Genomic DNA, 17,143 nt, shown 5'->3' on the forward strand with positions numbered 1-17,143 from the left:
GTATCTGAGTTACAGAAATCGCCTAAAACCTGAGTTTGGAGGAAGGAAAATCAGTGTGGCTGAATGCTCTTTGTTCATTCAGCCCATTTGTTCACAGGTATATGTCTAGCTACTGGCCCAATGGATGCTATTTTCTAAACTGGGAAACTAACTCCCTAACTAATCCAGGGAGGTGTATCACAGAGAAGAACAGTGCTAGAATAAAACAGTGCGGGAATAAAACAGCAACTATTTCCTGAAAGCCTCCTGCTTTCCCTCCCTATCTGTGTTTTAGGATTTTCTTTAGATAGCAGCCTCGATATATACAGTTGCAGGAGAAACTCTTGGGTATAGGCCTGCAGATTCAAGGGTCTCTAATCTGCTCCTGTGGTTTTCAGCTCAGCCACGAGACCACATGGCGCCCAATCCCAGAGCTTTCAGCACTCCAAGGAATATGTAGCCCTCTGATGTTTTGAGGACTAGGAATAAGAAGCTGTGAGACGAATAGGAGTAAAAGGAAACAAGCGCAGGGGAGAAATAAACAGAAAAGAAGGAAAGTTGAGAGTAAGGAAAACAAAGTGGACAAATAAAGGAGAGAAAGTTGCAGGTGCCATGGACAAAAAGAAAGGGGGGAGGTGCCAATTTACCACACTGCCAATGGGTGTGTGTGTGTGTGAGCCACTCCATTAAAGTATTTAAAAATAAAGAACTACTCATATGAAACCATATTTACATAACATTAAGTTGCGACATAACATGGCACAGTCAAAGCAGAAATGCTATACTTGAGCAAGCAAAAAAAACCCAAACCCTTTCTTAAAGATGATTGTCAAAGAAAGAAACAAAATTGTGCGTTGTCTTTTTTGCTGAAGGCTAAAAAAGATTTGGATTTGTGTGGGGGTTTTTTTTTTTTTTTCTTTTTTCCTTCCTCCTTTCCAAAAGCTCTTCCCCTCACTCTGTCTTGCCTTGTAAATATTAGGAATGTAAAATTTTGCCTTTTGAGGTTTTTGCTGGAGGTTTCTTTGGAGGTTCAGAGAAGTGGATTGGGAGCTTCCCGGGCCTTTAATTGACAGGGCAGATGTGTTTAAATTTTTAACTAAGAGATGTTTTCTCCCAGCAGTTTGTCAGAATTTGAGTTAAATAGATGTTAAAGGAAAGATTAACTAAAAATTCCATCTCTTCATAATTCACTGCCATGGTATTTGTGATGTCACAATGCTACTATTTCTTCTGTTTTTCATAGAGTCTTCCAGGAACAATGGGGTAAACAAGACCTAAACTTCTACTTGTAATAAACAACTAGAATAAAAACAGTTTGGCAGGTGGGTGAGGGTGACTCTTTCGTAACTTCTTTATACATCTCAAAGAAGAAAAACAAAGAGATACAAACTTACTACTTTTCCTTTACAAGTCATCTTTAACTTCTTAGGGCTCAATCCTATGCACTCTTACTCATATGAACAATCCCACTGAAGCCAATGACAGTACTTGTTGAAGCTGGACTTCTGCCGGAGAATAAGGTTTTGTACAGTCATGCCCCTTTTTTATGCACTCAATTGTGCCTATGTATTGCAGATAGCAAGAGACTGTCTCTGAAGTTTTTAGCCTCATGATCATTAAATTAATCATATATTTTAAGTACGTCATCTAGCCAGAGTGTGCATATAGGAAATTAACACATCCCCATTTTTAACACAGTTAAGACATATCAATCAATAGTAGTGTACTATACATTATCACAGTATTATAGACTAGAGTATCAAATGAGATATGGCTTCTTTATCCCACTCTGGTGGGGCAAAAAGGCCAGAATCTGAACACAAATTGCTAGCAGAAAATTCTCTTGGTGGCATGAAGCGGACCCAGCTGGCTCCTGTGCCATCTGCCCTTTACTCCATTGTAGAGGCATATCATAGATGATAGGGAAGCATCAGGGGAGGGTAAGTAGTGGAGTTATGCCTATTCTCCACTGCTATAGTGTCCTTAATGGTATAATTTAAAGCAGCTATGTAGCAGCTCTAACTCTCGGGGTGGGACCAGCACAGACACCCCTTTAGAATTTGGGAGCTGTAACTAGTTTTCTGGCCCTTTTATCTCATGGGTCAAATGGAACTTGCGTGCCAGAGATAATCTGTCAGTATTAACTTTAACTTTATTATGTTAAAAATAAATCACCAGCTGCACAGCTAGTCACTCTCATACATCAGAAACTGAGACTGTTACCCTCTCTGCTGGTTGGTATTTGTAAGATAGCTTAATTCAGAGTGGTGTTTCTTGGTATAGCCTGTTGTTTTTTGGCCCAAGTTGCTGACTTAGGAAGTGATAATATTTTAGCTGCTTATCTGTGACCAGCAGCCTTACAGAGGAATGCTAATGAATCTGTCATGAGGTAGTTTCCAAACACTGCCAGAAATAAATTTCTGTAACAAACTTGATTGGTCTCCATTGTGCAACTGAGCAACTGTAGAACTGAGCAAAAAGAAAAGGAGTACTTGTGGCACCTTAGAGACTAACCAATTTATTTGAGCATAAGCTTTCATGAGCTACAGCTCACTTCATCGGATGCATACTGTGGAAAGTATAGAAGCATGCTTTGTGTGTATAAAAAGATCTTCTATACTTTCCACAGTATGCATCGGATGAAGTGAGTTGTAGCTCACGAAAGCTTATGCTCAGATAAATTGGTTAGTCTCTAAGGTGCCACAAGTACTCCTTTTCTTTTTGCGAATACAGACTAACACGGCTGTTATTCTGAAACCTGTAGAACTGAGCTTTGTGCAGTAAGCTTGACTTGCTAATCAGGCTGTGTTACCTCTGCTTCATATGTCACTGCTAACCATCATCAATCATAAAGACCCTAGAATTGGAAATTAACCTGCAGTTTTGCTCCATTGTGCAAGGCATAATAAAATACAGTTTCTCAGTATCCTACTTTAACCTGTGTGTTTTAACAATTGTGATTATTAGTGGCACATTTATCCTCTTTTATCTACTATCAAGATAAAACATTGATACTGCAAGATTTTTTTTATTGTAGCTAAAAGTTAATGTAAGTCTGTGTTCTTCTCTAAAGTGCATTGACTACGTACTGTTTTAAAAATCCTTGTGCTTGATAGATTTTGCTCCTATGTTTGTCTTTTTATTTTTGTTTTTCAGTTTTCTCTCCTCCCAGCACCTCAGACCTAAAATTAGATATCCCTGTTTTTTGTGAACTGAAAGTATTTTCTTTTTTTATTCTTTCCTGTTCAAACCACTAACTAATTTAGACAATGCATATATAAGAAAATAGAGATTTTTAGCTAGAATCTAATTGAGGGGTATATCTCCATTGATAGAATGTCGCATTGATAGACTGTTACCATTGGTAGAATGGTATTTTTGTTTAATTTTGATTTTCCTTGCTCATAGGCCCCTGGCATGCCATTAGGGTGGTTTCCAAGTTATTGTAAAGAACACAAGCAGTTCACTGGGTGCATGGAAGTGGTATTCCATCTGTTTGGTACTTGCATACTTCTAGAAATGGCTGGTTTGAGACAGGAGTTTTAATTTTGGGGTTCTAGTATTCAATTTAGCATACAGTTTTTTAGCCTCATGTGATTTCAGTTGTCAGAGTAGTCATTCAAATGTGATGAAAGATGCGTGTGGATCCTAGGTGAAGTCATTGCCTCATTCCTATGTAGATTAGACCTTTCATCCCTATAAAGGCTGGGCTTTTGCATAAGTGGGGCAGAAATATTTTACATTCAAAGCTATCTGTTTGCACAGCTTTAGGTAACTTAAAAAAATTGGGATTAGGAAGAAACTTCTTATATGGACGTAATTGGCCACTTTGGGGTTTCTTACACTCTCTAACGCATCTGGTACTAGGCATGGTCAAAGAGAAGAAAACAGATTAATTGGCTACCCATCTGATGCAGTACGTCCTCTCCCATTAATAGTTTTTGTTTTTTAATTTTTTGGTAAAAAGCCAAATCTATTGTAAGATTTCTGTACAAAGAGAGGTTGGGTCTGGTGTAGATATTAGCTTTCCTAAAGCCTGTTGCTGAATAATATCTTCTGATACTTCCCTGTTGGGAAGAGGGTTGAAAAACAGTTGAGAAACCTTATGGGCAGCTTTTCTGACTCATTCCCTTCCAAGAGTCAGACTTTAACCGGAACTCTGTGTGCTTCATAAATCTATATGACCCCTTCAAAGCTTGTTGCTTTCACCAATAGAAGTTGGTCCAGTAAAGATATTACCTCAACCACCTTCAGGTATATTGAGATCTGGCTAGTTATGAAGTTTCATCCAGTAGCTAGCAGTTGTTGACTTTTTCATTTTTAAACTGGGAAGATTTGTGTGGTAACTGAGTTTGTTTTAATAGCCTATTTTTGAAATAAAAAATGCTTTTTTGATTGAAGACTTCTAAAGCACTGTCTTTGATTTTTGCAGCTTTCAAGGTGAAGTGTCAGAAAAACAACATCTGAAACTTGCTGGGACAAAGAACACTCATTTGTTACCTATCACTATTTGGTAAGTTTATAGATTTTTATCTAGACAAGTTTTGCTGCTGTTTTGCACAGCTATGATTGATTAGTCTGTTCAAGAAATAAGAGGCAAACTAAGGTCAACATCCTAAGACATTGGGCAGGATCCAGTAGTAGTGGGTTTTTTTTTTTTTTTTTTTTCCTGTTTGTTTGGTTTCTTTTTTTGCAACTGTGGAACTTACCACAGAATTGTGCTCCAGAATCTTCCACTTTAAAAAAAAGTTTTCTAGCCCTTTTGGCTGTGAAAAAAATCTTCCAAATGTGAACCAGTATAGTTTTCCTGAGTCTTTATTAACAGAGAAATCTAAAGATGGCAACATAAATGTCAGTAGTGCTAACCACTTCACTGCTGAACAGTTTTGCAGAATCATTCAGCGAATTTTAGATGCAGTGGTAGACATCAGGGAGAGGGCAGTAGGACAGTTACTGGTAAGGGTTGCTGGGAGGGGAAACGGGAAATTCAAGCCCCTCTCAAAAATAATTTCAAGCCATCTCTGCACTCATGTAAAAGAGGGTAAAAAAGATTTATTCTCTACCCAGTGTCAGTTGTCTCACCTGCCTCTTAGGCCATGTCTACACTACCACTTATGTCGACAAAACTTATGTCGCTCATCTGTGCGGGGGAAAAAACCCACCCCCCTGAGTGACATAAGTTTTGCCAGCATAAGGGGTAGTATGCACAGTGCTATGTTGGTGGGAGAGGTTCTCATCGGTACAGCTGTGCCATTGTAAGCTTGCTAGTGTAGACATGGCATTAAATAAAACCCAGACCATCTCCTGGAGTGCTTAACGTGCCCACCTTGCCACTTTTTTTTTTTTTTAATCAAAACCTTCAGTTTCCTACCTGCAACTTCTACAGTACACTTACAGGTTGTTAGAACAAAAATATGCATCACACTGGAAATTTTGTGGGTAGTACAAAATCTATTAATATCAAAATAATGAAATTCAGGTGCAGGGAAGGAAGGGAAAGAGTATTAAATACTGGGGTCTCTGTCCCTTTTTCTTTCTCTCTTACTTTCCTTTGCTCTCAACACTAAGCAGATATCTTTTAAATATGAGAGTATAAACTTTACTAGGCATCTTGCTCTTTCAGCTAGGACATGCGGATGGAGAAGGTAACAGGAGAAACATAAACACCTTACTTCGTCAGAAACATAGTTACAGTAGAATGGATAGCCCCATACTTTGAAAACTTTATATCCTTTTGATTGTCAGAACTGGTGAGCCACAGAATGAAGTTTTATTTTTAACAACAAGGATTAGTTTTACTAGCAACCAGCTGTCTAGGAATAGGGATTTGAATTTGAGAGTCAAGTTTTCTTGAACAGTCAGGACCTAAACTATATTGGAGAATTTTCATCTGATTTGGGGGAAATGTTATTAACGCACAGTAAACTACTGGAGATTTGCTAGCTGTAGTTAAACTAGACTGGAACTTTTACTCCATTCAGTTACTAATCAGGGAAGATTAACTCTGGTCCTGTGTGAAAGGTGGTCTTGAGAATGGATTTCTTTGAACGGTTTGTGCTAATCTCATTCTGTACTGAATTGCCCTGGAATGTGGCATGATGTGTGGATTGACATCAGTGAAATCCAACAAAGCTGCCTGTTGAGAGAGGACTAAAGTTCACAGAAACAAGGTTTCATTTTCAGAGTATTGCTGATAATTTTTACAGCCAAATCTTTTTCAGCTATTTATTTTACAGTTCAGGATCCTACTTCTAGTGTCTAGAAATATCTTGCTTGTTTCCAGGCATATGACACTTTATTGAAAACCTGCTCACTGTTTAATTCATCTGATCTTTAGCGGTGAGAACTGCTAAATCAATTCTGATCATAGTGATTTAACACAGTTTTCTGTAACCTGGATCTGTAAACTACTAGTGTTCAGATTTTTCAGCCAGAGGGTCAATCATATTAATTCAGAAAGGTCAAGGGGCCACAGTCAATACTTTTGGACAGATTCTCTGGCCCACTTTTCTCCATTTGCATCCCTCAGATGGTACAAAGGAAGCTGAACCCACCCCACCATTCCCCACAAGTTTTCCGCTGGTGATTCACCTAATGGGATGGCATTCCCAGAGGGTGTAGTGCCTGCATATTTGTTTCCCTCCTTGTCTCTTGGGGACTGTCGCAGAGCAGGTGTGCCCAGTCCGCTTTTGGGATGGGGTAAGAGTTGTTGTAGCCCCACAGCTGAGTCTGCGTGATCACTCTGGGTCTCGGGGTAGTGGGGCTAATGGCCAAAGTGAATATGGTTGCCCTCTTCTTCCAGGCAGTGTGACCCCATGGCCAAAGTCTAAATGGTTGTCCTCAGGTGCGGGCTGCGTGGCCAAATGGCCAGAGTCTATATATAAGACTACAATTTAGTCATGGGTGTTTTTAGTAAAAGTCATGGACAGGTCACGGGCAATAAACAAAAATTTGCAACCCATGAGCTGTCCATGATTTATACTAGAAATACTTGTGATTAAATCTTGGGGGGAGGTGTGGGGGGCTGCTGCTGGGTGCGGGGCATCCAGGGAGCTGCTGCTGGGGGCGGGACAGCCAGGAGGGACCGCTGCTTGGGGGAACCCGGGGACAGCGACACCAGCTTCTGGGGACCGTGGACAGCAGCTGCTCCAGCCAGCGACTGTGGCTGCTCTGGCTGTCCGGGGACCGCTGCCAAGGCCAGCGAACCGCGGCTGCTCCAGCTGGCCGGAGTCAATACAGCCAGCCTCCCTATCGGGATAGAGTGACCTTCTGTCTGGAGTCAATATCTCTTTGTGGCCTAGCAGCCAAAGTCGATATGGCTGCCCTCTTCAGCAGGGCTGAGTGGCCTAGTGCCCTGTTGGGGGAGTGGGCCACCACCTAGGGGGGTGGTGGTAGCCAGGGTAGGGGGATCTGGGCTCTCCCTGCTCCACCAGGTACCAGCTCAGGGCCCTGGCAGGGGGGAATATAACCAAAGCACGCTAATGCCACCCAGCACAATGAGTAGTCCCCCTGAGCTACTTCCTACCCTGTCCCTGGTACAGTGGTCCAGATATTGTCAGGGTCTGTGGGCTCCGTCAGCTTGTGCAGCTCTCAGCAACTCCGACACTCTTTGGGTGTCCGCCTGGGTTTTGGCACCTCGGCATCTGTCACCGGGGCCTCTGCAGTTTTCAGGCTGGAGCCTGCAATGTGCATCCTCCCTTCTCAGCAGTCCACCCAGAATGAGCTGGGCTGCTCCCTTTTATACCTGGTCTCCAGCTGGAGCATGCCCCTCAGGGCTGAGGGGGCATGGCCTCCTTGTCCCAAAGGGAGGAGTTAACCCCTGCAGTACCAGTGCGGGGCAGGCATGTTCCGTCACAGGGACCATAGCCAGCTGTTCTAAATTAGAACAGATCCCAGGCTGCTCTGACTTGTGCCAGAACTGACACAAAAAATCAAGGTGTTGTTTCTCAGCGTCTCTTTTTCTCTTTCCATGTGCTGCCCTGCTTTACTGTAGTTTGTGTTGGGAAGGTGGAGCCATCCTTTGCTAGTAGCTCCCATAGGATCAGTGAGAACTATCCTGCTCTCTCTGGGGGCACTCACAGATTGGCAAGAATCAGGCAATGGAACCACCTGCACTCTCCTGCAGTGCAGCTCGTGGGCCTTCAGGGAAGCTGATGAGGTGCTGCAACAGGAAGGAAACAGTAGTTTGTGAGTGCTTCAGCCCACGTGCACCAGAGCTGCTGCTGGGGTTATGTGTGAGAGGCAGTTAAGGAAATGGTGCCACCATCCTCCTCTCCATAGAGGCTGATTTAAACACTGTAGTTCAAAAATCACAGGACACAGCTCAAGGAGCACATTTCAAGTTGCTTTCAAATACATATTTTCTTCTGAACTTCTTTTGGGTAACGATTTAGTCACAAGGGCCACATGTAGGACAACCACTACTGTAGACTACATGATGACCCAGGCTCAGCAGCCCTCTAGGTGTACAATTTTGAAAGACCATCTTAGATTAGCCAAGAGGATCAGCATCTCTTCCACTTAACACAACTGTTAAAGGAAATCTCAAAACAAAAATAAATTCCTTAGCCAGAGACAATTCTTTAAGGGAATAAAAGAAGCACACTGTTTTTGAAGTAAATATATAAGATCAGGACAGCTACAGACATGTTAACCATTCATTAATACATTAACAAATCTACTCTTACAGCCCCTGTGTGAGGAAAGTCAATATCAGCTCTGTTTAGGATTTTCAACAGTGCTGAACATGGGCCAAGCACTACTTCCATTGAATATTTGGGAGTTTTACTATTGGCTTTAATGGTAGAGTTAGACCAGTGCTGAGTGCTTTTGAAAATACCACTCTGAGTGTTGAAGTGCCTGCTCGAGAGGCCTTGGAGTGTAATGGACTAGGCATGGGTCTGTAGATATACACTCTTTGGGGCAGGGACCATCTTTGTGGTCTGTGTTTGGACAGCGCCTACGACAATGGGGGCTGGGGTGGCCTTTGGAAAAGTCAGTTAACATCTATGAGCCTCCTTTCTCTCATATGTAAAACAGAGGTAATGCTGTTTACCTATTCCATAGGGTTGTTGTGAAGTATAACTATGTCTACATAATGCAAGTGTTAAGGCCAGTTAGTGGCATGGGGGGTGGGGGGGGAGACACAGCTTGGCTGTTGGCCTCTAAAAGAAGCATTCTTTCTCAAAATGGGGGTCACAGCTCTGAGGAGGTTTGTAAACAGGTATCAGGCGGCCACAACCACCCTGAGATTTTCAGACTACTAAATGGAAGAGTGGTCCCAGGTACAGGGGTTGAGGGGAGGAGGAGAAGTTGATATAGAGAGAAGATTGAAAATGGAGCTGGGGATGAGGGGGTTGGGGTGTGGGCTGGGGGTTCAGGCTCTGGGGTGGGCTGGGGATGAGGAATTTGGGGTGCAGGAGGGGCTCTGGGTTTGGGGGACTCAGGGCTGCAGCATAGAATTGGGTACAGGAGGGGGTCAGGGCTCTGGGCTGGGGGTGCAGGCTGTGGGGTGGGGCTGGGGATGAGGGGGTTGGGGTATGCGGGGCTCAGGGCTGGGGGCAGGGGATTGGGTGCAGGCTTACTCTGGGCGCTCCCCGGTCAGCGGTGCCGCGGGGGTGCTAAGACAGGCTGCAGCAAGTCTGGTTCCAAGGTGAAGGCGTGCCAGCGGCTCTGTCCTGCAGGCACCGCGCATCCCCCTCCCCCCAGCTCCCATTGATCGGGGTGTGTTTGGGGGCCATTGTTCTAAGGCCATGTCTACACTTACAAGCTTACAGCGGTATAGCTGTACCAATGCAGCTGTACTGCTGTAAGAGCGCTCCTGTAGCTGCATTATGCTGACGGGAGAGAGAGGTCTTCCATCAACCTAATAAAACAAGCTCAATGGAGTGGCAGTAGGTATGTCCACGGAAGAGCATCTGCCACTGACATAGCGCTGTGGACATGAGCACTTATGCCAGCAAAACTTACGTTGCTCAGGGGTGTGTTTTTTCACACCCCCTGAGCAACAAAAGTTTTGCCGACATAAGTGCCAGTGCAGACATGGCCTAAGTACCTTTCCCAGACCTGAGGAAGAGCTCGTGTAGCTCAAAAGCTTTGTGTCTCTCACTGACAGAAGTTGATCCAATAAAAGATATTACCTCACCCACAGGGAAGTTGTTTGTAGCCTATAGCGATTGCTAAGTTCAACCAGTATAATTGCTACAGTTGGACTGTGAGGGAATTTGCTTTTAGTGATAGCTGAAGTAATTTCAGACTAATAGCTCACTCTGGATTTTAGGACCATAATAGTTAGCGATGAAAAAGAGTTATTAGATCACATTTTTCTTCATATAAATAATTTAATTTGGTAGGTTTTTAAAAATAAATGGGGTGAACCACACCAAGTACACGACCGTTCTCAAGGCTCCATGAAGGAGCTGCCAACTGATATCCCCGGCAGGCCTCAGGACCAAGGTGGAATATAGGCTGGCCCACCGGGGCTCCTCACCCCCCAGAGGTGGCAGGAAATCCCGCCATTTTGTATCGGGGCGGGACGCGAGGATGAGGACGTGAAGGGTGTGGAGCATGAACGTGTATAGATGTTTCCTTGGTGCAGTCTGGAAGCAGACGGGCTGCAGCTCGTGCAGCTGGCTCACGGTGAAGGGCAGGGGGGGTCGGTTGGGTCCACGGGGCAGGGGGCCTGATGAAAAGGTCTGGTGGGCCTGGGGTGGAGGGTGGGCGGGGCTTGCCCTCGTGCAGGACCCAGTCGAGGTAAACCTGAGCAGCGGGCGGCAGACCGACCCTCACCTCCTGAAGTACGTGCTGGGGAGTACGAGGTCTGGAGAGCCCCATGCGCTGAGCGAGCGTCTGGGGATCCAGCCAGTCTCCCTGGTTGTAGTCCAGGAGGTCTCCGACTCTGGTAACTTCTGCCAGGACCAACCTCTGGTGCACCGAGGGGAACTCCGCCACCTGCACACGGAGCTGGCGATTGTGTAGCAGGGGCTCCGCGAGGAGATCTGCCTCCTTGGTGGCCGCCATGGACCTGGTCGTTGAAAGCAGTTTCCAAGTCCGGAGGAGGTCCTGGTAGAAGACCGGCAGCCCGGAGAGGTCTCGCGGAACACCTCTCGGATGGAGATAAAGGAGCTGCGAGTTGTATCAGAGCCCTCGGAAGCGGCGCAGGAAGGCGTGCACCAGTATGCTCCACGCCGGACTACATGCACCATAAAGGAGCTTTTGCAGGGCCTGGAGGCGGAAGACATGGACCTGAGTGTGCAGACACTTCAGGCCCTGCCCTCCCTCCTCCAGGGGTAGAAGGAGAACCCCTGCAGAGACTCAGTGCAGTCCTGACCAGAAGAACTCCAGAATCTATGTCCACAGGTTGGCCAGGAAACCCGGGGCCAGGACCAGGGTGTTGAGGCGGTACCCAGAGCAATGGACAGGACTAGTTGATTAAGCACCAGCGCTCTCCCTCGAAGGGAGAGGCACCGGAGTAGTCCCTGTCCATTTCCAGAGCCACTCTATCACCCTGCCTCTAAATTTTCCGAGTTTTCTGGCAGAGAGGGATGCGTGGCAGAAAGGTAAACGCCGAGATAGAGCAGCGGACCCGCGTTCCACCGGATGGCCTGAAACGTGGGTGAGGAGGGAGCTCGCCTGCCACCCCATCCCCAACCACCAGGCCAGAGCTCTTGACCCAGTTGACCCGGGCAGAGGAGGCTGCCGAATAGATGGCCTGGGAAGCCTCCAACCCGTGCCAAGTCACCCGGGTCCTGGACCACAAGGAGCACATTGTCGGCATACACTGATAGGACCAGCCGCAGCTTCTGGCTCCCGTAGCACCAACCCTGTCAACCTCCTGCGGAGGAGACAGAGGAAGGGTTCGATCGCCAGAGCGTACAGTTTGGCCCGAGAGGGGGCACCTGTGCTGTACTCCTCGCCCGAAGCTGAACGGTTTTGGTCAGGGTCCAGTTGAGCCTGACCAGACACTCTGTGGAGGCTTACAGTACCCGGAGAAAACCCACAAACTGGAGTCCGAAGCCAAACGCTCACAGAGTGCTCAGGAGATACCCGTTGTCCACCCTGTCGAACGCCTTCTCCTGATCCAAGGACAGGAGGGCGAATGGCAGACCATCCTTATGCCCAAGTTCCAAGAGGTCCTGGACCAGATACAGGTTGTCAAGGATGCTGCGGCCCAGGCTGGTTTAGGTCTGGTTTGGGTGGACCACATCCGTCAGCAGGGACCTTAGCCGCAGTGAGATGGCTTTTGGTACGACTTTGTAGTCCATGCTGAGGAGCGAGATGGGATGCCAGTTTCTTAAATCACGGAGGTCCCCCTTCTTCGGCAATAAGGTGAGCACAGCTCGCCTGCATGAAAGAGGGAGGACCCTGCTCGGCAAAGACTCGGCCCAGACGGTGACTAGGTCTGGGCCGAGGATGTCCCAGAACACGCAGTAGAACTCCCCGGTCAGCCCGTCCATGCCCGGAGATTTATTGGTGGGCATGCGGCGGAGGGCTTCCGAGAACTCGGCCAGAGTGAGAGGCAGCTCTAGCCGGTCTCGGTCGTCTGCGCTGACCATAGGGGGGTCGTCCGAGAGCACTCTGCAAGCGTTAGGATCAGTCGGATCCAGGGAGAAAAGACTTGTGTAGAAGGCCCTGGCCCTCCCGCACATCTCCACTGCATCCATGAGGGGGGTGCTGTTCTCTGCAGAAGGCAGGTGACATGTTTCTTGGCCCCCTCTCCCTTCTCCAGGGCATAGAAGAAGCGGGAGCCGCGATCCATCTCCCGAAGGAGACGGATGCAGATCAAACAAAGGCGCCCCTGGCCAGATGATCTTTGAGGGCCCGGAGCTCCTCCCGCTTCCTTCCCCGTCACGCTCCTCAGAGGGGTGTATCCTCGTGGCTGGTGGCCAGACACCTCTACAGCTCTAGACCTCCCATCCAAATGCTTCGATTGCCACATCCTTCTGTCGGCTGGCGCCCCCGGGTGTAGTAACGCAGAAGAGCCGGGCGCGCACCGTCCACAGGCCCACCACCGCCGCACCGAAGGAAAGGCACGCCGCTGCCCTCGCCAGGCCAGCCAGAACTCGTGGAAGGCCGCCACGGAGCGCACATCCTCCAAAAAGCTGTTGTTGAAATGCCAATAGGCCGGCCCCAGCCTCTCTGCTCAGAGAGAGGCCGTCATGGTGGCTAGATGATGATCAGAAAACGGGGCCGGCCGGATACTGGAGGAGTGGACCTGTGAAAGGTGGAAACGTTAAATAAATGCGGTCCAACCGGGAGTGGTGCCACCGATGGGCTTCCACCCGGACAAAGGTGAACGTGGAGATGTCGTCCAGGTGGTGGTCGCGCCAGACGTCACCAGGAAGTGATGTTCAGCTATCTCCCGGAGGACGTCTGTGGCTGCTGGGCACTGCTCGGTCCTTGAGCGGTCCCGCTCCTCGAGGGTGGTGTTAAAGTCCCCGCCCAGGACAAGGCACTCGCAAGGATCCAAGGTGCCGAGGAAGGCTGACGCCTGCTAGTAGAATTGCAACCACTCCGGGCCCGATGTCGGGGCATAGACAGAAGGCTCAGCATCGGTGCCCCCCTTTCTGGTTTTCCGGGGGGCCTCCGCATCGGTGGGAAGGAGCGGAGCTCGAGCCTTCCGCTTCCCTGTACTAGGGCCCAGCCCTCCATGGCATCACCCTGGGGGCTGGTTAGCAGGGGGTTGGGGCAGGGGCGATGACTCAGGGACTCGGGGAGGTAGCGGTGGGGCAGCACTGGGAAGGGAAGATTCCCCCTGGGGCAGGCCCTCTCCCATGACCGGCGGTATCCCTGCTGCACTCTCCTCCACAGGCCCTGCCAGATTTCAAGCAGTGGAGGCGGGGCTCTCCCACTCATCTGGGCATAGCGGGGGAGGTGCCCCTTGGGCCCGAGCGGGAGCAGTGGTGGGCTGGAAAGGAGGAGGAGTGGCTTCAGGTGCCGGACAGCCAGGGGCGCCGGCGATTATGGGGCAGGCGCCCTGCCAGGGCTCAGGGGTCCCAGATGCCCCTCCTTGCTGGGCCAAGGGGCAGTCCCCCTGGACATGTCCCATATCCTGGCAGAAGTAGTACCGGGCCTCCCCCCTAGAGTAGTGCACCTGGTGATGTCTGGCCTCGCCACGGGAGCAGCTGTAGCAGCAGGGAGAGCCCAGGCCTAGCAGCAGCAGGAGTAGGAGCAGCAGACCTCTCCCTCCTTGCCAGATGGCTACAGGAGAGTAATTTTTTTTTTTTTTGAGTCAAAAGATTGTTTTTTTTATTTGCATAACACACTTACAAAGTAAAAACAGCAGCATATGCAATGTGTAACATAGCAACCAATTACAATTGTTTTCTCATTAGCTTCAGGGGTGGGAAGTGTTCAAGCTTGCCTGGGCCCAGAGCGGGGGGCTTCCTCGACTCTTGTGGTCTTCCACCCTTCCGAGTTACCTGGTGGCCCAGAGCGAGGGGGCTTCATCGACTCTCGTGGTCTTCCACCCCTTCGAGTTACCTGGTGCCACGCCCGAGTGTCATGAACAATTCCCTTCTCTGAAAGCACCCAACAAGAGGGGCAGGCTGAGGGGTGGACAATCCGGGGGGGGTGGGGCACGTGCACCCACGTGTGAAAGGACCCCCTCCAAGGTCGTGGTGTCTGCAGCAGCTGGGGCTGGGGTCCCTTACTCTCTCCCCCAATCAAAGGGTCAGACAAAGGGACCCGGACGGGGACACCGAGCAGAGAACCTCGGACAGCGCCCACCGCTCCTTAAAAGCATCAAGGGAGTCGGTGGACGCCACCCAGAGGAACTCCGCCCGGATACATGAACGGACCAAGGATCGGAAAACGCCCCCACAGTCACAGGAATCTCCATTGGCCAACCTCCTCTCTCTGGTTTTATAGATGGCTGTTTTAGCCAGGCCCAGGAGGAGGTTAACTAGGAGATCCCGCGACTTTGTGAGGCCATGGATGGGGAGTGCATAGATAAAAAGGTGAGGGGAAAAATGCAACCAAAAACGTAATAGGAGATTTGTGAGGAGCTGGAACAGGGTCGCAGCTTGGCCCACTCCAAATATACGTGCGCCAGGGTTTCCCTCACATCACAAAAGGGACAAGTATCTGGGACGGGGGTGAACTGCGCCAAGTATGTGCCCGTGCTCAGCTCCACGAAGGAGCCGCCAACTGATGTCCCCGACAGGCCTCGGAACCAAGGTGAAATATAGGCTGGCGCACCGGGGCTGCTCACTCTCCAAAGGTGGCAGAAGGTCTCGCCATTTTGTGTCAGGGCGGGCCACTAGGGTGAGGGTGTGGAGCATGAGCGTGTATAGATATTTCCTTGGCGCGGTTTGGAAGCGTACCGGCTGCAGTTCATACAGCCGGCTCGCAGTGAAGAGGTGAGGGGGTCAATTGGGTCTGCGGGGCAGGGGTCCAATTAAAAGGTCTGGCGGGCCTGGGGTAGAGGGTGGGCGGGGCGTGCCCATGAGAAGGACCTGGTCGAGGTAAGCTTGAGCAGTGGGCGGCAAAGCGGCCTTCGCTTCCTGAAGTACGCGCCGGGGGGTGCGAGGTCTGGAGAGCCCCATGCGCCGGGCGAGCATCAGGGTATCCAGCCAGTCTCCCCGGTCGTAGTCCAGGAGGTCTCGGACTCTCATGACTTCTGCCAGGATCAAGCTCTGGCGCACCGAGCGGGACTCTGCCACCTGCACACGGAGCTGGGGGTTGTGTATCAGGGGCTCTGCGAGGAGATCTACCCCCTCGGTGGCCGCCACGGACCTGGTCGTTAAAAACAGTTTCCAAGTCCGGAGGAGGTCCTGGTAGAAGACTGGCAGCCCGGAGAGGTCTCGCGGAAGACCTCCCAGACAGAGATAAAAGAGCTGCCGGTCATATCGGAGCCCTCGGGTGCGGCGCAGGATGGCGTGCGCCAGTGTGCTCCACGCCGAACTGCCTGCACCAGGAGCCTCTGTAGGGCCTGGAGGCGGAAGACACAGACCTGAGTGTGTAGACGCTTCAGGCCCTGTCCGCCTTCCTTCAGGGGTAGACAAAGAACCCCTACAGGGGCCCAGTGCGTTCCTGACCAAAAGAACCCCAGAATTGATGTCCGGAGGTTGGTCAGGAAACCCGGGGCCGGGACCAGGGTGTTGAGGCGGTACCAGAGCATGGACAAGACTAGTTGATTAAGCACCAGCGCTCTCCCTCGGAGGGAGAGACATCGGAGTAGTCCCGTCCATTTCCGGAGCCGCTCTATCACCCTGCCCTCTAAATTTTCCGAGTTTTCCGGCAGAGAGGGATGCGTGGCAGAAAGGTAAACGCCGAGGTAGAGCAGCGGACCCGCGCTCCACCGGATGGTCTGAAGCACGGGTGGGAGGGAGCTCGCCTGCCGCCAGTCTCCTACCGCCAAGCCAGAGCTCTTGACCCAGTTGACTCGGGCAGAGGAGGCTGCCGAATAGATGGCCTGGCAAGCCTCCACCCGTGCCAAGTCGCCCGGGTCCTGGACCACGAGGAGCACGTCATCGGCGTATGCCGACAGGACCAGCTGCAGCTCTGGCTCCCGCAGCACCAACCCTGTCAACCTCCTGCGGAGGAGACAGAGGAAGGGTTCGATCGCCAGAGCGTACAGTTGGCCCGAGAGGGGAAACTCGTGCCGTACTCCTCGCCCGAAGCTGACCGGTTTGGTCAGGGTGCAGTTGAGCTTAACCAGACACTCTGCGGAAGTGTCCAGCACCCGGAGAAAACCCACAAACTGGGGTCCGAAGCCAAATGCCTGCAGAGTGCTCAGGAGGTGCCCATGGTCCACCCTATCGAACGCCTTCTCCTGATCTAGGGTCAGGAGGGCGAATGACACACTGTCTCTACGCCCGAGTTCCAAAATGTCCGGAACCATAAATAGGTTATCAAAGATACTGAGGTCCGGTATGGTGTAGGTCTGGTCTGGGTGGATCGCGTCCGCCAGCACAGACCCTAGCCGCAGCGAGATTGCTTTCGCTATGATTTTGTAGTCCGTGCTGAGGAGCGAGACGGGATGCCAATTTCGTAAATCGCAGAGGTCCCCCTTCTTCGGCAATAAGGCAAGCACAGCTCGCCTGCACGAAAGAGGGAGGACCCCGCTCTGCAGAGACTCGGCCCAGACGGTGACTAGTTCTGGGCCGAGGACGTCCCAAAACATGCAGTAGAACTCCACGGTCAGCTCGTCCATGCCTGGAGC

The 17,143-nt window shown here is 49.9% G+C and overlaps 1 protein-coding gene across 9 annotated transcripts in view; it reads left to right on the forward strand.

Annotated features, from left to right (window-relative positions):
* Positions 1-17,143, forward strand: part of MTMR3 (myotubularin related protein 3) — a 254,003-nt gene that overhangs the window by 75,315 nt on the left and 161,545 nt on the right. For 3 of the 9 annotated variants that reach the window (XM_043529927.1, XM_043529926.1, XM_043529929.1), the window contains one exon: positions 4,412-4,492. The exons of 5 other annotated variants lie outside the window; for them this stretch is intronic. The gene's annotated coding sequence lies outside the window, so the exon portion shown is untranslated. Of the gene's footprint in view, positions 1-1,463; positions 1,500-4,411; positions 4,493-17,143 lie in introns of those variants that run through there. One more of the 9 variants, XM_043529928.1, reaches the window with a different exon arrangement.

This window comes from Chelonia mydas, chromosome 15 (genome assembly GCF_015237465.2).
Source record: "Chelonia mydas isolate rCheMyd1 chromosome 15, rCheMyd1.pri.v2, whole genome shotgun sequence".
In the NCBI taxonomy this organism is placed as follows: domain Eukaryota; kingdom Metazoa; phylum Chordata; order Testudines; family Cheloniidae; genus Chelonia; species Chelonia mydas.